The sequence below is a fragment of the Canis aureus genome, chromosome 28 (genome assembly GCF_053574225.1).
Source record: "Canis aureus isolate CA01 chromosome 28, VMU_Caureus_v.1.0, whole genome shotgun sequence".
Lineage (NCBI taxonomy): Eukaryota > Metazoa > Chordata > Mammalia > Carnivora > Canidae > Canis > Canis aureus.
This window is the reverse complement of record NC_135638.1, coordinates 5,731,720-5,752,900: the sequence shown is the minus strand read 5'-3', so window position 1 is coordinate 5,752,900 and position 21,181 is coordinate 5,731,720. Positions and strand designations below refer to the sequence as shown.

At 45.6% G+C, this 21,181-nt stretch overlaps 1 long non-coding RNA gene across 1 annotated transcript in view; it reads left to right on the top strand.

Annotated features, from left to right (window-relative positions):
* The window catches only part of LOC144300345 (uncharacterized), a 111,788-nt gene extending 93,572 nt beyond the window's left edge, over nucleotides 1–18,216 (top strand). The window contains exons 9-12 of the long non-coding RNA XR_013366920.1: nucleotides 13,276–13,372; nucleotides 15,553–15,738; nucleotides 17,166–17,467; nucleotides 17,705–18,216. This is a non-coding gene — a long non-coding RNA (uncharacterized LOC144300345). The remainder of the gene's footprint in view (nucleotides 1–13,275; nucleotides 13,373–15,552; nucleotides 15,739–17,165; nucleotides 17,468–17,704) is intronic.
* Nucleotides 18,217–21,181: the final 2,965 nt, after the last annotated feature.

Sequence of the window (21,181 nt, the reverse complement as noted above, 5' to 3'; positions counted from 1 at the left end):
CTGCAGTTTTGAATGAGCCCAAAACAAGAAGTGGTTAGCATTAATTCCCCGGCTGCACAGCCAGACTCAGTTATCTCTGCAGCATGATACACAAAACCTACACTTTGAACCACAAAAACCGTCTAGTCTTAGTCTAAGAAAGAAGGGGTATATGAATTCCAATAACTTCCTTATAGCAATAAAAAAAAAAAAACCCATGCGTTTCATTCAACTTCAGAGGTATGAATGTATGGCATATACACAATATGATATTCATAATTAGTTCTTATAAAGCAATTTTCATCCCTGAAGCACTTTATGAAATTAACTAATTAATCTTCCCCATATCCTTCAGAGAGAGATAACTGTACTCTGTCTGCAAAGAGCCTCTGTCATGGGACTGAAAGTGCTTTATGAATATTACATACAGGGATAAGCAGGCTCCAGGCACTTCAGATACACACAGGCTGACATTGGGGATATTAGTATTCACTCATTCACTAAGCAAATGTTTATTTAGTGTCATTACTAGACATCTGTAACTGTGGGACTGACGTCCCCAGGAGGTAAGATAGTGTGTGCCTGAAGAATGCAGTAGGGATTATGAGGGTACGCTGTTCTCTTTAGAAAAGACAACAAATCCCTCTTGACCTCTTTGCCCCAGAAATAGAAGTGGTCTCCTGAGAGCGGTCCACCCACATGCAGAGGCCTTCTCTTCTACTCACGTTTTTACGACGGCGGAGTTGACTCCTGGTTTGGCTGCCGATCATGGGTTGCCTGGAACTTGCCCTGCAGCCTCCAGTGTGGGTATGTCTTAGTCATCGTAGCTGGTGACACTGCTCACTGCTTCCTTTTCCAGGACTGTCCTAGTCCCCCCTCTCAACCACAGCCTGGAAATAATTCAGCATCCCTAGCCCAGAAAGCTGGGGTTCGGTGTGAGTCTAGCACTGAATGTTAGCCTAGTAACACTTTTTGAAAAGTAGGCTTGTGCCTTAGATGAGGCTCCTCAGAAACAGACTCTGAAGGGGAACACTGGTGCAAATGACTTATAGAGGGAATACTTTCAGGAAAAAAAAAAAAAAAAAAAACAACAGGCAGGGAGTGAGAAAATCAGGACAGCGCAGCACGAGTGGGGAATGTGGTTCACCCATGGTTCCAGCCTGCTCTCCTACCTCTGAAGTGCAGTTCTCATTCCAGAGGCAAGAGAGCGAGGCTGGTGTATGGCCATGTTAGTTAGTCATTGGAAGATGAGCCACCTTCACAGAGGAACCAGGTCCACAACTGAGACATCTCTGGGTGAGGTGGCCCTCACCAGCCTTGCAAAAAAAATTGTCAGAAGCCAACACACACTGGTGCGTGTGGTAAAAGGCCTCTGGGCAGAGCGTCACCAGCCTCTGCTGCACCCTGCTTGGACCATCCCAATCCACTTATTTCTGGCATTAAGTTTTCCTGGTACACTCACAGCTTTTTCTGGCTTCTGTTTGGTCATAATTTCTGTGTAAACCTACAAAAGGAGCCTTAGGTAGAACACACTATAGATCTACTGCTTTCTGTCCCAATGAAGAAACTGAAACTCATTATCATGTGACCTCCATACTAGTATTCAGTATCTCTCTCCTCCTCAGCGTATACTTTCGATGGTCTGGATGGCTTGCCTGGTGATGGAGCTAGACCCACAGTCCCAAAGGCACTAAGCCTCGGGCTGCCATGCCCCCTTTCAGATCACAGTTGTATTTGCCCATTTCGATTAAAATCAGGCACGGGAGTATACCTAGAGATGCTCAGTGGATAGCGCGCGTGCCAAGCGTATTTCTCCTCGCCTCTCATCTAATACCTCCTCAAAATGATTTGTATGGTACCTCATTTCTTGGTCTGCTGGTCTATTGGAACAATGATCCCAAAATAAACAGGCAGGGGCCATAGCTCTTTGTTTAAGGAGACTTTCATCGTCCCTGGATGGAGTATTCCCTTTCTGGAAACCGGGATCTCTAGTCCACAGGGCCTAAAGTTACAGAAGTGGGAAACACAAATTTCCTGAGAGGGTGACTGGGAATAATGATGACTGGGTCATTCCCACTTCTGCACCTTAGTTCCAACACCCACGTACTCTGTCTATTGGAGATACAATACCATGTAATAGATGCTGAGATAGGGTATATGATATAAAAAACAACAACCCTGTGAGTATGGGATATTCTCCTCGAAGATGCCCTATATACCCGATATCAGCATCTATTACATGGGATCCCATCATCATGGGCCCACTGCTGTACCTCCTTTGCTGGAAAGTGAGTCTCTTTGTCCCAAGTCATAGTCATACAGGATCCCATAAAGAAAAATCCCATTTTTTGATTACGATACAAGCTGGGGCACTGCGGGAAGGAAAAGTAAACCCCTACTCTATGTTAGGATGAATTACTGTCCTTTCTAGGGTAGAAGGGTTTTATGTAATCAACTACAACTGTCTGATTGGTCACCTTAAGAGATAATGTCATATCAGATGCTCAGGATTGCTCTTTCTTACTGGGAGGTCAGATACTCCGCAGGGGCATTAGCTAGATCAGGCTGGTGAGAGAGTTCCTGTACATTCTGAACCACGCAGAGCCTCCATGTTTACAACTATGACTGTTCCCTTGATGGGCCATTGCATAAGCATAGAAGTAGACGAGGACAGAAGTTGATAAGTAATCCTGTCCACGTGGCGCTTCTGCACTGGATGCTTTCCAGTGGACGGTAATGCAGAACACAAAGATATTGACACTTCGTGCCCCTTCCCCTAGATACATTCACGTGCCTCTTTCCTGGGCCTCCTTGTGCCCAGTCTTCTCATCCTGCTTCTTCCAGGACTCTGACCAACCAGCCAAACCATTCACCACTGCCTAGGATTTTATATACATTCTTAATTCAGGCCATTTTTCTTTCCACACAAAGTATGAGGTTCTCTGCACAGAAGCTCTATTTTTTGGGAAGATCTTATCTCACCACCGTCTTTCAGAACATCCCTGCCTCATCAATCCATTTTCAATTTGTAGCACATAGTGAGCTAAACTGTCTGTGAACCAAGCCTAGGCTTTCTCCTCTTCCATCATCTGATCTCAGGGAGCCCCATGAGGCCGTATCTCTGAATCTACGGGAGATGGATCACCTGTGCTTGTATATGACTCTTGCCTCCTAGGCATGATTAAGTCCAATCTCAGATATTTCATCTTCACTTCGTGATGGATTTCTGCTGATTACATGACATAGTGAGTCTGACAGGTCTCAGCTCATGATAGGTAATTCTGACTGGATGGTCACTTAATAAATTCCATGATCAGAAGCTCAATATTTGCTGGGGCTCGTGAAGGATGCCAAAAGTTGGTTTTCAATTTTTCATACACTTACCTGTTCCAGATAACATGGCCTTTTTCCAGAATCCAAGGTGTCTGCACTATAATTCTCCTACTGGATTTTGCTAGAAACTCCACACTGATAGCTACGGTATCACGGGATCTGCTGAACCCAGTGACCCAATTGGTAGGGCTGCTTGTACTACAAGCCTAACTCTGCTACAGAATCCTTTGGCGCTCTGAATCCCACTCAAAACTGATAGCCTTCACATAACTTGATCAATGAGTGGAAACAGCATCTACAAGAGCAATATATGCTGCTTCCCAAACCCAAAGAAGCCTATTTAGTGCTGTGCTTCTTTCTTAGCTGCAGGAGCGACAGGGTAAGATAACGTGTCCTTTACCATGAAGAAGATGACTAACATTGCCCCCACATGACTCTTCAAAGTTTTTCTACTATAAGAGCCTTCTGATATATTTTAGAGTTTTGCTCTTACCCTCCAGAGAATGTGTGTTTTACCAGGGCATCTGGAACACTTGCCACATCCTAGTTCAAATAAAGTGACATCAGCAATATAAGGGACTAGTGCTAATGTTCCATGGCATATCCACATGATCCAGGCTCCCTTGAACTATATTGTAACAGATACCAGAACAGTTAACTCTCACTGGAGCAAAACCATGAATGTATAACCACAGGCATCCCATGGGAGCATGAACAGTTTTCGTTCTTTCTTTTTGATAGCTGGAGAAGGATGCATTACTAGATCGATAGCTGCATACCACACACCAGAAGCTGTATTGATCTCTTTTATTAATGACAACATTTGGCTTAGATGGCTGTTGGGCCAAATTTGTAGCATTTGCTGTTATCCACCAGAATCTATTCAGTTCTTGCAGGGGCCAGCCTGATGAATTAAGTGGGGATGTGATACTCCTCTATCCTTCCAAAGTGCCACTGATCTCTGCTGTTCCACTCAACGTGTGATCCTGGTTTTGGTTTATTATATTGGTTTGAAAAGGGAAGCTTCAGGAGATTTCACTTGGCCTTTGTCTACCCTAATAGCTCTTCTTCCACGGATCAAGAAACTAATAATGTGAAGAGTCTGCCTTTTACCAAATATGTTCATTCTCATGTGACATTTGAGAATTGAGGAAATGACCACTGGCTGGGTCTGTGGGCCTAGGGAACCACCTGCGTAATATACACAAGGCAGTTCTCTACTTATTGCTTGACTTCCATTCACTGCTGTTGTAATGGGGGGAGAGGCTCATGATGGCACTTAGTGTCCAAGTTTAGTATCAATTCAGACTCCAATTTGTCAATCCAGCAGCATCCCAGCGTATCATTAACCAGGAAATACCTGCGGGTCGATCTGGGAAAGGACTGAGGAATCACAACTTGCTGTAGGCCCGCAGTGGTCTTTATACAAGGAGACTCAGCAGCTTCCCTTTTTATTGAAGAATTCTGCAGAGGGATTCAAGTCTAAATCAAAATTGGAAAAGGGATCATGCCTGTCTCTTGGGCTGTGTGTGTGTGTGTGTGTGTGTGTGTAGGCTCTCCATATATTTTGCCTGTAAGAACATTGTTTTTTACGAGCTATCTCTGTAGATATTTGTAGTAAATTTTAAAGATCTAATTGGCTTTATTAAATGACTATCAAGTAGAGGGGAGCTCCAAAGGGTTAGAGGAAGGGAAAGGTTTTTAAAAAGTACAGAGAGTGGAAAAAAAGGAAATTACTAGCAAAAAATCCAATGTAGGCAACGCTGCCCTCCTCAAGGGCCTATCAGTAAATTTCCTAGTGCTGACCTGGAGATTCCCATGTTGACTGGTTAAATGTTAGATTTTGGGGTGGGGGCTAGAATTACAGTTAGCTTAGGTATTAAGTCTTGGTTTACTGACTTGGTCTTTACCAACGCAATGCCATTTTGAGCCTGTGGTCTCTTTTCAACACCAAATTCCCCACTGTTTTACTCAATCTGCATGTTGGAAAGCAGTGTTTTCCCCTACAAACCTCCTTCATGTGGGTCTCCTCTGACACGGGGTGCTCGTCGTACTTCCTAGATGCCAGGCCCCACTTGCCAGAGGCAGGTCCCATCTGCCTCTCACTTCTAGTCACTCTGCGCTGGCAGGAGGCCGACCTGCCTCTGGAGAGAGTGCAATGGAGTCTACTGGCTCTCGTGCTTTGGAACTAATAGTTTTATGAAGCCAGAGCCAGCCTGAGACTCTTAGAAGCTTCAAAACCACTGTCATTTCATTTATTCAACTTCAGTGCTTTGGGATACATTTTTATTGCATCACTGTCTCATTTTGCAACTCAGTATCGTTTTCAAGCAGGATTTGTTCCTGTCACATGAAATGATAAATTTGTACATTTGGAATTGCAAATCTAGTTATTCATGCTTTATGTAAGCAAATTAAATTTTTTCTCTGGGATTATTGACAATATCTAATATTATGAATTCTATTGGGGGAGTTGAAGAAGAATTTTAAGAGGCAGGGTAGTTTGCAAACTGACTGGGTGTGTTGCTCTGAGGAGGTAACCAAGAAGAGGGAGCACATGCACTTCCTGCGGGAGGACTTCACACCCCTCCCGGTGGACATAAGGGTGGAGGGAGAGCGGACAGCTGCGTGTGCTGGAGCAAAGACGAGGATGGCACAAGCAGACGTGTGGGAAAGGGAGGGGCAGGAGGAGTGTGAGGACCTACTGTCAGTTTAAAACATGGTCCAAATAAGTGGCTTTGAAGATAGTGCGGAAGCACATCTATAGAAGTCTTTCTTTCCTTCTTTTCTTTTTTTTTTTTAAGATTTTATTTTATTTATTCATAAATAAAAGACACAGAGAGAGAGAGGGGCAGAGACACAGGCAGAGGGAGAAGCAGGCTCCATGCAGGGAGCCCGACGTGGGACTCGATCCCGGGTCTCCAGGATCAGGCCCTGGGCTGAAGGCAGGTGCTTAACTGCTGAGCCACCCGGGCTGCACAGAATGGGGGGCTTTCAATGTATCTTTGCTTCAGTCTTGTTGCTTGAGAGTTAAATCTTCATCAGGTGAATTCATCATACTTGGTAATAATGCCATAAATTAATCCATAATATTCTGGATTATTGATATACCCACTAATCCTTTCCAGGTGAGAGTCACATTGGGCCTACCAGAGCATAGCAGAGCCGGAACACGGGTTCCTCTGGTCTCACGTAGAACGAGTGCCATGATGCCATCAATTAAGCATCGCTCTTGACGTGAAATGTTTAAAGACAAGGAATAACTTCAGAATATTTATGATTATAAAATAATATATAATCACTATAAATTTGTTTAAGTACAAGAAAATATTAAGGTAAAAACTAGAGCCATTTAAAATATCACCACCCGGATAAAATGGCCACTAACATTTTATATTGTAGAAATCTTTCCTCCTACTATCTCTACGCTTACACACACACACACGCGTGCACACACACACACAGTCACATTCTCTTTACATAATTGCATACATTCTATCATATGTTAGATATTGTTTTTAACCAGATTCAATACAATGTTGTATACATTAAAATTTATTGGACTAAACCTCTATTCATGAAAGTTTGAGTTGTATAGAAATCGGGGCTCATAAACCATATTACAATGAATGTACAGTGTACATCGATGCTGATCCAATTCATATTCTTCCCCAAATGTTCTTGGCCCCACCTGCCTGCCAGGCCTGCAGCGGCTTTCTCGGGAAGCTCAGTGGAGAGGAGAGCTGCACTGCCTCTGCACTGGCCCAATCTCCTAGCTCTGGGGGCTGTCTCATCTCCCCCAAAGATGAGAGTCTAGCCTCAGCTGGATTCGAAGGGACCCATGGTGGGATGCCTGGGAGGCTCAGCTGTTGAGCCTTGAGCATTGAGCATCTGCCTTTGGCTCACAGTGTGATCCCGGATTTCCTGGTTTCCAGCCCCAAATCGGGCTCCCTGCAGGGAGCCTGCTTCTCCCTCTGCCTAGGTCTCTGCCTCTCTCTTTGTGTCTTTCATGAATAAATAATTAAAATCCCCCCCCCTTTTTTTTAAATAAAAAGCCACAAAAAAAACAAAAAACAAAAAACTAAACTAAAGGGACCCATGGTTCTGACTCTTCCCACCACTTCCCAGCTCTGTTCTGTGGGAGGGGGGGGAAGGAGTGACTTCCCAGGACTGCCTGGATGAACCAAGTAGCAGTCTGGAAGTGCAAGAATTCTTAGTACCTAGAGGGATCAGGTAAGGAGGGAGGGAGGTTAAACTGACCAGGGAAAGATGACAGGTGGATTGCTGCCCTCCTTCCTCTAACACCAGGCGGGTTCCCAGGTGCAGTGGGGCTGCACAGCCAGACCGGAGAAATGTGGCCTGAGCTATTGACTGGCTTTATTTTCTTGTGATACTGTGGCCACCTCACTAAGTACCACTTTTTTTTTTCCTCCTTCCTTTCCTGCCAGGCTTCCCTATTACTGCCCTAAGATTGAACCTCTCCACAAACTTGAACATTGCTTCAGACTCTTTTCTGAGCAATCTGGGCTAAGCCATCTTTTTTTGTGATGTTGTCTGCTTATCCCCTTAGAGAAATGCCTGGAAGTAAACTACTTGGCTGAAGGGCATAAACAATTTTACTTGAATAGGAGTTGCCTAACTACTCTCCACACAGATTGAATGAGTTTACCTCCCTCCCATCAACTGAATGCTAATGTCTTTTTGAGCCTGAACATGATGGACTGTGACATGAATTCTTTTTCTCATCTTTAATCTTTTTTTTTTTTTTTTTGTCTTTTGCTAAAATGAACGTTAAATTCATGCTGTTTCTGAAAGAAAAATTCAATAGCTCAAAGCAGTTCAGCCTGGGGAAAAGTGTTTAATGGTACATTTTAACATTTTTTTCTTGTTTACCATTTGTTCTCAAGCACCGCTCCCATGAAAGAAACTAATATAAAACTCATCTAATTTAAATATTCCTTTTTCATATGAGGTACTGTTTGCTGAATTTTAAGTTTTAAGAGAACAGAATAAACATGGCAATTTATCATGTAACAGATTTTTATTCAACAATACTTGCTAAGCCACTGCAATGCATTAGGCGCTTAATACACAGTGGAAAAGAAGCAAGACACATTGGCCTCTGCCTTTTTTGAGTTTACAGTCTGCAGACATGACAATGGACAGTTTGCACAGTTTGAATGTTTGGGTAGAAAAAGTATGGAGCCCTGAAAGGCCTGCCTGAGGCTTCCCAGGGGAAGTGGACTCTAAAGTGAAACCTAAAGAATAAAGAAGGATTGGGGAGGCAAAAGCATGGAGTCTGGAACTGTGTGTGTGTGTGTATGTGTGTGTGTACACATTACATGTGCATGTAAATGCAAGGATATGTGCGTGTGCGTGCTCATGGGGAAATCATGGCCGGCTCATGGGGAAAGATGAAACTGGATTTTGCAGGGTCTTGAGAATAACAAAAAGGACACAAAGTTTCACTTGCACTGAATCCAGGGTCAGCCGCGGCCACTGACTACCCATGAGCAGAGAGAAAATTGGAATCATAGGTTGTAAGATCATTGCTCTGTGGGTTGGAGAACTGATAGGGGAAGGAAACGTGAGAGATGCGGAGTTCCACGAAGAGGCTCTAGCTTCAGGGGTGAGGTGCTCCAGAAGGAACTGAGGCAGAAATGCAGACAAATGAAGGGCAATGGATTTCAGAACTATTTATGTTGGAATTCATGAGACCCGGTGAATGACTGGATTTGTGAGGGGTGAAAAGGGTCAAGATGGTTCCCATTCTCCTTAAAAAAAAAAAAAAAAAAAAGAGTAAAAATTTTTTTCTTTTTTTTTTTTTAAGATTTTATTTATTAATGAGACAGAGAGAGAGAGGGAGAGAGAGAGAGAGAGGCAGACACAGGCAGACACACACAGAGACAAAAAGAGAAGCAGGCCCCACACAGGGAGGCTGACGTGGGACTCGATCCCGGGTCTCCAAGATCAGGCCCTGGGCTAAAAGCGGTACTGCTGAGCCACCAGGGCTGCCCAAGATTAAAAATTTCCATCAAAGCTTGCCCTGTTCTTTTGCTCATATTCACAAGGAGCTATGAGGAGATTTATGTCACTGCTTTTTATATAAATTAATAATGATTAGATTTATTGACCAACTATTTTGAGCCAGGCGTGGAACAGTCTGTGTAATCGTCACAGCCCCCCATGGGGTGAGTGCTATTCTCATTCCCACTTTCAGATGAAGAAACTGAAGTGCAGGTAGGTTAAATGATTTGCCTAAGAGCACACAAGTCAAAGTGGAAGAGCCTGTGCACGACCTAGTGTGCAGGCGCGTTCTCTCTCTCTCTCTCTCAATATTATTATGATGGCTCCCCTTAGCAAAAATGAAAGAGAACCCAGTGAAGTTGGGAAATTCTTTTAAACCTAAAGCAATTTTGCCCATCAGAATACTGGCGGTTCATTTCAAAAGAATTTTTTTGAAGCCCAATTTCTTAGGAAGTAGGTGTCAGTTAAAGGCTAACGGGCAGAATGACACAATTATCAGTTTTTGTTTTTCTTTTCCCTTCTTGAAATATGACTGATATTTTCCATTTTAAAAAGAGTGACCCAGGGCGGGGGTGGGGGGTTGGGGTAACTGGGTGATGGGCACTGAGGGGGGCACTTGATGGGATGAGCACTGGGTGTTATACTAGATGTTGGCAAATTGAACTTCGCTAAAAAAAAAAAAGTGTGACCCCCTTTGGGGTGCCTGGGTGGCTCAGCTGGTTAAGCACTTGACTCTTGGTATTGGGCTCTGGTCATGATCCCATGGGTGGTGAGCTTGAGGAGCCTCCCACTATCCCCTCCTAGAGCCCGCATCTGGCTCTGGGCTCAGCACGGCACCTGCTTGAAAATTCTCTCCCTCTATCCTTCCCCCAACTCGCAGGTGCCTTCTCTCTCTCTCTCTCTCCCTCAAATAAATAAATCTTAAAAAAAAAAGAAAAAAAAAGTGTTGTCCCTTTAACCCCAAACCTCTCCCTTTTTTTTTTTTTTTTTTTTAACATACCGATTAGAAGCTGGGAAGGAAACTGGAAGGAGGAAGTCATTGCCATTGTTAAATTCTGAGAATTTTCCCAAGTGTAATTCAGGCTGTAAGTTACTTTAGTAAATTAGACACTTCAAAAACTTTCCCTAAGATGTAAATAAAATGTTGAATCTTATATGGTTCTTAATACTTTGAGTCGGCTCACCTCAAGAATGTACTATAGTCCAAAGGACTAGTTGTTTCATCACAAAACATATCAATGTATATTATGGGTTCTGAAGCATCCACTAGAACAATTATATGATTAGAATATGGTTTCCAACTCTCCTACACTGAGAAGTAGCTTAATAAATTTAATAGGAAATCGTTTTTGAAAAACGGTTTCAAATAACCTTGGCTCACTTACAAACCAGGAAACATTTCAGCTTTTGGGAGTTCTGTTTTGGAGAAAACAAGTAGTCTGTTTTTACAGATTTCCCTAATTAGAAGTTAATCTGCACTTTTCAAGGAAATGTTACAACTTTTCTTCCACAGAGGAGCAACCAAGTGGGAATAATGCTAAGCAGGGTGAAAGCAGGCACTTCAGTCTCTCCATAATTTCAGGCATATGAGAAAGTCATTTCTAGGACAGCACTTGCCAGGGTAGAGCGTGGGCACATTCACATGATCTCTTAACACCTCTTTGAGTTTGGTAAAGTCCATAGCATTGCACACGTAATGATGACCCTACTGTGCACTGGTTTCTGACTTATTCAGACAATATCAATGAAAGCTTCCTCTGCTTTAAGTGCTGGGGACGCAGTGAGGAACAGAATATTCAGAGTCTGCCCACACAAAGTGCTCACAGTTGAATTTATGTCCATTCTCATAACCGCACAAAAATCTGATAAAATGGTATTAAGGTTCAGACAGATTAAGCCACTTGCTCACAACTCCAGAGCTAAATCTGGCTCCCCTAATCCCACCCTCCTGCATCCTGGGTCCTCAGAATTCAGGAACACATCCCCAGGAACTCATTGTGAGATCCCCAAATGTCCACATTTATATGAAGAACCTTAGAAAGGAAGGAAGCCTGTTTCTAGGGATCCTTGGGGCATCTACAGTGTTGTCAGGTGCCCCCTCCCACCTCTTACAGGCCTGAATGTTTTTAAACATAGATGCTTATTGGGACACCTGGGTGGCTCAGCAGTTGAGTGTTTGGCTTGGGCTCAGGGCATGATCCTGGATTCTTGGGGATCGAGTCCTGCATCAGGCTCCTTGTATGGAGCCTGCTTCTCCCTCTACCTGTGTCTTTGCCTCTCTCTCTGTCTCTCATGAGTAAATAAATAAAAAAATCTTTAAAAAAAACATAGGTGCTTATTAAAATTATAATAGCTACAACTATAGGGTCAACTAATCTTTGACAAAGCAGAAAAGAATATCCAATGGAAAATAGTCTCTTTAACATACTGGGAAAATTGGACAACATGCAGAAGAATGAAACTGAACCGCTTTTTTTTTTTTTTTGAACCGCTTTCTTACACCATTCACAAAAATACATTCAAAATGGATGAAAGGGATCCCTGGGTGGCTCAGTGGTTTAGCGCCTGCCTTAGGCCCAGGGTGTGATCCTGGAGTCCTGGGATCGAGTCCCACATCAAGCTGCCTGCATGGAGCCTGCTTCTCCCTCTGCCTGTGTCTCTGCCCCCCTCTCTCTTTCTGTGTCTCTCATGAATAAATAAAATCTTAAAAAAAAAATGGATGAAAGACCTAAATGTGAGGCAGGAGAGCATCAAAATCCTAGTGGAGAACACAGGCAGCAACCTCTTCGATCTTGGCCTTAGGAACTTCTTATTCAACACGTTGCCGGAGGCAAGGGAAACAAAAGCAAAAATGAACTATTGGGACTTCATCAATATAAAGCTTCTGTACAGTAAAGGAAACAATCAACAAAACTAAAAGGTAGCCTACGGAAGGGTCAAGAAGATACTTGCAAATGACATATCTGATAAAGGGCTGGTATCCAAGATCTATAAAGAACTTAGGCGACTCAGCACCTAAATAACACCTACTAACTGCCAGTTAAGAAACGGGCAGAAGGCATGGATAGACACTTTTCCATAGAAGACATCCAGATGGCTAACAGACACATGAAAAGATGCTCAACATCACTCATCATCAGGGAAATACAAATCAAAAACACAGTGAGATGCTACCTTACATGTATCAGGATGGCTAAAATTAACAACAAGAGAAACAACAGGTGTTGGCAAGGATGTGGAGAAAGGGAAACCCTCTTGCATTGTTTATGGGAAAGCAAACTGGTGCAGCTACTCTGGAGAACAGTTTGGAAGTTCCTCCAAAAGTTAAAAATAGAACTACCCTATGATCCAGCAGTTGCACTATTAGATATTTACCCAAAGGATACAAAAATTGAGATTTGAAGGGGGTACCTGCACCCTGATGTTCACAGCAGCATTAGCAACAAGAGCCAAACTATGGAGAGAACTCAAATGTCCATTGACTGATGAATGGATAAAGAAGATGTGAGATATATATATATCTCAGACATAAAAAAAAAACTCTTGACATTTGCAAGGACGTGGATAGAGCTAGAGAGTATAATGCTAAGTGAAATAAGTCAGAGAAAGAAAAATACCATATGATTTCACTCATGTGAAATTTAAGAAAGGAAACAAATGGACATAGTGGAAGGGAGAAAAAAAGAGAGGGAGAGTCAGTCCATAATAGATTCTTAACTATAGAGAATAAACTGAGGGTTGTTGGAAGGAGGCAGGTGCGGGATGGGCCTAGATGGGTGATGGGCATTAAGGAGGGCACTTGCGATGAGCACTGGGTGTTGTATGTAAGTGATGAATCACTGAATTCTATTCCAGAAATCAATATTGCTCTGTATGCTAAAATTTAAATAAAAATAAAATTATAATAGCTATTACCTATATTTTCTATTTTCGAAGCTTCCGACTCCTCCTCCAGATCTTGAAGTCCCCCTGCTTCGTCTCTGTATCTTTTTATCATCAATTCACGTAATTGGATATTATGACAAGGAAGCAGGTAACATCCTTCATTCTCTTACTCTAATTCCTTTGATGACTATAAGATTTATTTAATCTTTCTCTCTTTTACTCATTCATTCCACATTTATTGAGTGCCTACCGTGTGTCTAGCAATTTACCAGACACAAGATACAGATGAAAAATGCAGTTCTTACTTTCTAGTATCTCAGAGTTTAGGCAGGGAGGTAAGCAAAGAGGATACTAAAGAATTATTTTAAAAAAAAAATGTGAGAAGGGACATGACATGGGCATGTAGAGAGTGCTATGGAAATTTTTTTCCATAGAGTGCTATGGAAAAAAATGTGAGAAGGGACATGACATGGGCATGTAGAGAGTGCTAGGGAAACCCCTCACTCTGGGGATTGGTGGGGGCAAGAGGGGTGAGTGAGGAAAAGATGTCTGAGTTGATTCTTAAAATCCTGACTAAATGACGGGCAGGCCAGTTAAGGGAGGTGTTTATTCTAGGCAGAGAATGCCAAGGGCAAGAGCCCAGGAGCCTGGGAGAGCAATGCATATCCAAGGATCTGCCAGTACTGATAAATAGCCATATACGCGTGCCTGCCATTATTTTTGTGCAAGGTCCCATGCTAGGTGTTTCACATGCATTATTTAACTGAATCTTCATCTAAACCGTGCTCAGTAGGTAGCATTCTTATTTCTATTTATGAGTTGAGAAAAAGAGAGGCTCAGTCAAGTGCCTTAGTGTTATCTAATGGTGATAAAAAGGTAGGCTGGGATTTGAGCCCAGGTCTTTTAGATGAGAATCTGTCCGCTTACCCACTCCATTCCACTCCAGTAAATCTGCGTGGTTAGAATGTTGAGGCTGGGGAGGAGGTAGAGGGAGAATGGTGAGAGGTGACTGAGGCAAAGGTGATTGTATCTTGAAGGCTCCAGTGAGCCTCTGAAGGATTTTCAGCAGGTGTATGCTATTCTGAGATGTGTGTTTTAGAAGGTTCACTCCGTAGAAGGTGGAAAGCATGGAAGGACAGGTTGGAGGCAGGGAAACCAGGCAGGTGACTGTGGCACTGCTCCAGGGGAGAGAGAACAGTTACCTGGTCTCCGGTGGTGGCAGTGAGGATGGAGGTAGGGGGTGGATTCCAAGATAAACTTTGCAACTGATTGAATAGGGGTGAGAGGCAGTGCTGGAAGGATCTGAAGTTATTCCCAGATTTCTCTTTTGGATGGATTGATGAAGGATGACAGTCTTCAACAAGATATGGAGGATAGGATAATTAGGAGAAAATGACGAATTCATTTTTAGACACGTTCAGTTCAAAACGCCTTAAGAAATATCCATAAGGAGATGTGCACCAAACAGACTGAAATAAAAACCTCCAGGAGGGGAGGGGTCTGCTGGTTGCAAAGTCATCAGCCTGAAGACCAATGGTAACAATGGGATTGGATTAATACCTGTGGGTGAGAATGGGAGCCACAAAGAAAGGAAAAGATGAATCAGGGACACTGTCTAGAAAACATTAACATTTGGAAGAATTAGAAGATCCATAAAAAAGACTGAACAGAGGATGAGGCTAAGAGTTTCAAGGAGGAGGGAGCAATCAGTGGAGTCCAAGGCTATCGATCACAATCTCATAATAACAATGACCACCACTGCTCACCAGAACCCTGTTATAAAGAAAACCACAGGCCCCAAATGGTGTCCGTAAACCAAGACTTAATACCTACCCTGACCACAGGGAATCCCCCAGGGGATGTGACCTTTCAGAGTCAACAAGGGATTTCCCGGTCAATGGTAGGACATTTCTGATAGATGCCCTCTGTTCTCCTTAGGAGGGCAAACTTGCCTACACAATACATTCCTTGCTAATAAATTCCTTTTTTCTTCTTTTTCCACTCTCTCTGTGCCTTTAAAATCCTTTCTTTCGTTGACCTCAGTGGACCCCCTTCTACTTGTTAGATGGGATACTGTCCGCCTCATGAATTGCTTAATCAAGCCAATCGGATCTTCACATTACTCGTTTGAATTTTGTTTTTAAGCACCCTTCTGTGCCAGACACCCTGCCATGCATTTTATGTGAAGTCCCTCTGGCCCTTCCACCGTGGTGGATGCAAAGTCTTGGTGCTGCTGGGGATAATGACGATTATCTTTGTTGAGCACTTTCTCTGTGCCTAGTGTTTGCTAAGCCCTTTGCACACAATACCTCAACCTTGTTTTTACAGATGAGAAAATTTGCCCACGAAAAGGAAGAAGATGGACTGTAGGAATGCACATGGCTGATGGATAATGCTGGATATTTGAAGTTTGTTCGATATGACAAGATGCTAGAGCTATTAAGTCCATTAGGCCACGGATGGCAACTTTATTTTGCTCACACAGTGGTGTAACAGAAAAACATCAACCCCAGGGTAAAATAGCTGGTAGGAAAATTGCCATTATTTGTTAATCATTTTGGCCCCTGGCACTTACTATTCTGAGTCCTCATCTGACCGGCTACAGTTACAGAAAGGGCCGAGCGGAAAGGTACTAATGGGGACCGTGCTCTGCCCTCCGCTATCCTTTCTCCACACTCACTGCAAAACCTGGTGTTAACTCTTGTCTCACTGCATTAAAACTGTCTATTAAAATAGTGTCTCTTTAAGTTGCATGTGTTTTGCAAGGGCAAGGGCCAGTCTTTCTTCACATCTCCCCAGCTAGGCCTGTCAGCTGCTTGGCATGAGGCAGACACTAAATAAATGTCTGAATAGGATTATTCTTTTGGAACCCTTTCCCCCCTGGTGAACAAATGGAGAAATTTGGACTGACTGTACCCATAGTTCAAGCATCAAAAACCAACTCTTACTAACTTTCCAGAGTTTCCTAATAGGCTTTTCCATAGCACAAGGCAGTATGGAAAACAGTATGGAGCTTGCTCAAAAACATTAAAAATAGAACCACTGAAAGATCCAGTCATCCTACTTCTGGGTATACATCCAAAGGAAATGAAAACAAGATCTTGAAGATATATCTGTGCTCCTGGGTTCATCGCAGCATTACTCACGGTAGCCAAGATGTGGACACGACCTAAGTGTCCACTGATGGATGAACAGATAAAGAGGCTGTGATACAGTCACCACGAGAAAGAAGGCAGGCCTGCCATTTGTGACACCGTGGCTGGGCCTTACGGACATCATGCTAACTGGAATAAGCCTGGCAGAGGAAGATACTACTGCCTGGTATCGTTTATACGGAGACTTAAAAATGTTGAACTCCCAAAAACAGACAGAGGAGAGTGGGCACGGGCAGTCGGTTGCTTTTGTCCACTGCCATCAAGAAGTTTCCCTTCGTGGCCCTCCATCCAGACTTAAAGTCCCAAGCAAAGCATCCTGTCAACTGAGCCTAGACCTTTCTGCTCCCTGACAGATCTGTGATCTGTCCCTGACCCCTGGGATCATCTTCCCTCCTCAGAAGAGACACATCCTGCCCCTAATCAGGATCCTCAGCATGGGAACATTTTCCCTAAATGAGGAAGGTTTGTTGGATCTTGGGCTGCCCAAGCAATGAAAATGTCCCCTAAACTGATGGGAAGTTTTCAGAATCATTGCTCCAATGATTCCACAGAAGGAATAACCTTCTGTAGAATTTTAAAAATGTAAATAAGATCGATTCCTGGCCCTCTGAAATGGTTTAGATAACAGTTCCTCCATGAAGCAGAGATGGATTGAAATATAGTATGTTCCCGCACAGCTATCATCTCCTGAAATGCTAGAAATACCTTCGTGTCAGTGTCTTATCATAAGAAGCCCGAGAGCTGGAATCTAGAATTACAATTCTTTTTTTTTTTTTTTTCCTCCAGGATCTTGCTACAGAGAATTTGGTAAGGAGATGCATTTCCTCCCCCAAGTCGGCTGTCTCCATTCGTAACTGATACTACATACAGCAGGGAAGCATCTGTGTTTCAGAAAAATGATGTGTGAAAACAGTTTTCAAAAATGCACGCTTTCTACATTAAAAAAAACTAAAAATATGTTTGGTTACCACTTTGCAGAGCCTATTGAATTTGGCTGTGAATGGGAATCTAATTGCCATCCGTTTCTATTGGAGCCTTCTACGAACATGACATTTCCATTAAAAAGAGAAGTCGACTATGGCATTATGGTGTGTATGCTGAAATTGTAAAAAAAAGAAAAAAACTGAGGACTAGTTGGTCGTTTTATAATTTATATTTCTTCTTTATGGCCCATTAGAGGAAATAAGCAAAGCCACAGGTACAGAAAATAGCATTTGTATTGGTGGAGGTAAAAGGAACATTCTTACTGAAGTGTTACAAATAGCTCCCTGGTTTTGAAGGATGAATAGTGACTGACTCCTCTCCTGTTTTTCATGTAAAACCAGAGAAGATCTCCTTTGTCACCGGCTCTTGATACTGTGGGATTGGCATCAGAACGTCCCCACGTGCAGCGCTGAACCTAAGGGCTGAGGGACCCACGGCTTGGGCTGGAGGGACCAGACTGAAACTGCACTCGTCGCAGAAATATCTGTCCGCTGCTCCGTGCGTGGCAGGAGCACATAGTAGCATATTTTCCTAAACTTGGTAGCCCGATGTCGATGATCGGCACCCCTTCTCCTTCTCTTTTTTGGCATTTCTTGTTCGGTGACCCGAAGCCCAGCACCCCGTTTGTTGAGTCGGACAATCTGTTTTTAATGATTTTGTTTTTCCTTTTGGTGCCCACCTGGCCCAGGGAAGGCGCTATTCCAGCAGTGCGGATAATAAGATTTACAGTTAATAAGGTGAAAGCACACAACGATGCCAGATTAATATTTCTCAGGCACTGCTCCAATTAACGTCTTCCCCAATTAATCTACTACTGTCTCTAACTCCCAGCCTAATTAAATCCAGAGTTCTACCCCTGGACGTCAAGAGTCTTTACTTCACGGCCTCTTCCTGTCTTCTGACATCTTCTTCTACTATTTCCCTAGCTGAACAGTGTAGACCAGCTCCGTGGTTCTCATTCCTGGCTCCACATCAAAATTACTGGGGGGGTGGGGGGAGCTTTAAAAAACAACAACAACAACAGAAAAAAAAAAACCCACTGATGCCCAGGGCCCCCACTGCATGCTAATTGAATATGAATCTGAGGGTGAAGGACAGGCATCAATTTGGTTTTTCTGTTTTTTGGAGTTTTTAAAAGCTCCTTATTGTGGTCGTCTAGTGCTATAAAACAAACCACCCAAGACTAATTTGTATAAAACAGAGACCATTTTAGTTTGCTCCCAACTCTGGGAGTCCAGAATTCAGAAGGAACACAACACTGATGGTGGGTCTCTGCTCTACGATGTTGGGGTCCTGGCTAAAAAAAAAAAAAAAAAAAAAAATCACAAATGGTTAGGCGTGTCTCAGGTAGCTAGGTGCTGGAATCATCTAGAGCCTTCTTTGTTCACTTCTTTGCAGCTTGGACCGGGATGCCTCAAAGGCCGGGCTCCGCAGTACTGTTAGCGCCTCCCAACGCTTCCCCAGAGAGCCTCCCCTGAGCATCGTGGCTCCACGCAGTCAGCTTGCCCCCGGGAAGCCCACGAGCAAATATTCCCCCGAAAAAGGTGGAATTGTGGGGCCTTCTCCCTACTTAGCTTCAGGAGGCCACATAGCATCACCTCGGCTGCCTTTTATTCATGGAAGCAGTCAGGGTCACTCAGGGAGGGGGCCCACTTCTCTGTAGGTAGGAAGCGCAGCGATGAATTTGTGGCCACATCGTCAAGTTGCCACACATCCTTGGTGAGTCCACTGTAGAGCCAGAGGTGACAACACCTGGATCCATGTCTCGCACACCCTGACCTGCAGGGCAGGGCTGGGACCTGGCGCGACTTGAAAAGGAAGCCACTCTCGGGATCATGCAAGCGCAGGGGAGCATCTCCCTATGATTTTGTGCCCAAGGTGCTTTCCTGGCCTCATCCTGGTCCTGGCCCTGCCCAAGGGCACGTGTGTATGAGTCGTGGGTGGGGCAGGACTTAGATCCCCAAGTCTCAGACTTTGATATTCTAGTTCAATAAGCCTGGAGTAGGGACTGGGATGCTGTATATTTTCACAGAATTCCGGTGGACTGATTGCAGATTCCGTGCGGTTTCCCGGTACCCCGCCTTTGCTCGGGCTGTCCCCCCTACCTGGACCTTCTTCTCCTTCCATTTCTTTCTTTCTTTTTTTTTCTCTCCTTCCATTTCTATCAAGTACCGAATATCTAGCAACGTTTACCATCGATTGCAAATACTGTCCCTTTTATCAAGCAAAGGTCCCAACAGCCAGAGTATCAAACTGCGCCCCCTAAGAGACCCGGAACACTTTATATCCCTTAGCACTCACATTTTGTTCCATCTTGTTTGTGGACATACCTTCTAGAAAGAGCATATTCCCTTCCTTTTTAAAAATTTTTAAAAAGATTTTATTTATTCATGAGAGGCAGAGACACACGCAGAGGGAGAAGCAGGCTCCATGCAGGGAGCCCCAGGCGGGACTCGAGCCCGGGACCCCAAGACCACGCCCTGGGCCCAAGGCAGACACTCAGCCACGGAGCCCCCCAGGGATCCCCAATATAGTCCCTTCCTTAGGAAGCCACAGTGGAGATGTGGGCCTGCCCCATGCACTCTGGTAAGTGGCGTTGGGGTAGGCCAAGGGGCTATTCTCGGAGTCCTCTTCTCAGGCTGCTCAAGTCCTAACCCAACAAGCGCGGGTGTGCGCCTTGCACATCTCGATGCCCAAGGAGCAGGGGACAGCTCTCCTGCTGGAAGGCGACAGTCTCATTTCCTGCGGCCTTGCCAGACGCCCCCAAATACTGAACAATGACCCTCGTCTAAATGCTTATGCAGAGACAGGACTTGCATCCTTCCGTGTGCCGTCTACTCGTCTACTCTGGGCATCGTCTTGCTTGAACTTTCCCCAGATCCTCCCGCCTCTCCGCAGGGCCGGCAGCACCGCTCCCGTTGCGGGTGCAGGCCCACCTGGAGGCCTCGGGGGCCTTTCGGGGACCACCATCCTTGTCACCATTTTACCCATGAAGAGAGCCGGGGCTTGAAGATCCGCTGACTTCCCAGGTCACAAGGTCGCGGAGCAACTGAGGCAGGCCTCGGAGATTCCAAACCCGACTGATGTGACCCCCAGGCCGATCCGCACCCCGTCGCCCCAGTTGTGCGGCCCTTGAGCCCACCCGCCCGTGCGGGGCAGGGGCAGACAGGTCCCGACCCTCTAGGACCGCGGCTCCCCCCACGGCGCAGGCTCCGGGCGCCCTCCCCGTGTGCTCGGGGACCCAGGGGCGCACCCGCTTCTACGCGGCCTGGAGGGGGCGGCGGGGGGGGGGGGTGAGGGGGGCGGCGCGCCGGGCCAGGGCGCCGGGCAGGGTCCAGGGGGTGGGAGGGGCGCTGGGCAGGGGCGCGGGGGGCGCGGGGGTGCCGGATGGGGGCGGGGGGTCGCGGAGGCGCCGGGCGGGGTCGAAGGGATCGGAGGGGCGCCGGGCGGGGGCGCAGGGGTCGCGGGGGCGCCGGGCGGGGTCGCGGGGTTGCGAGGGGCGCTGGGCAGGGGCGCGGGGGTCGCGGGGCGCCGGGCGGGATCGAGAGGGTCGGGGGCTCCGGGCGGGGTCGCGGGGGCGCCGGGCGGGGGTCGCGGTTGGGGGGGCGGCCCGGCGGGGGCGCCGGGCGGGGTCGAGGGGGTCGCGGGGCGCCGGGCGGGGGCGCGGCGGTGCGGAGCGCGGGGAGGAGCCGGAGCGGGCGCCGGCGGCGGGCGGAGGGGGAGGCGCGAGCGCGGAGGGAGCGGGGAGCGGCGAGCGGGGAGCGCGGGGGGGGGCGGCACAGTCGCGGCGGAGCGCGGAGCCATCTCCCGCCCGGCAG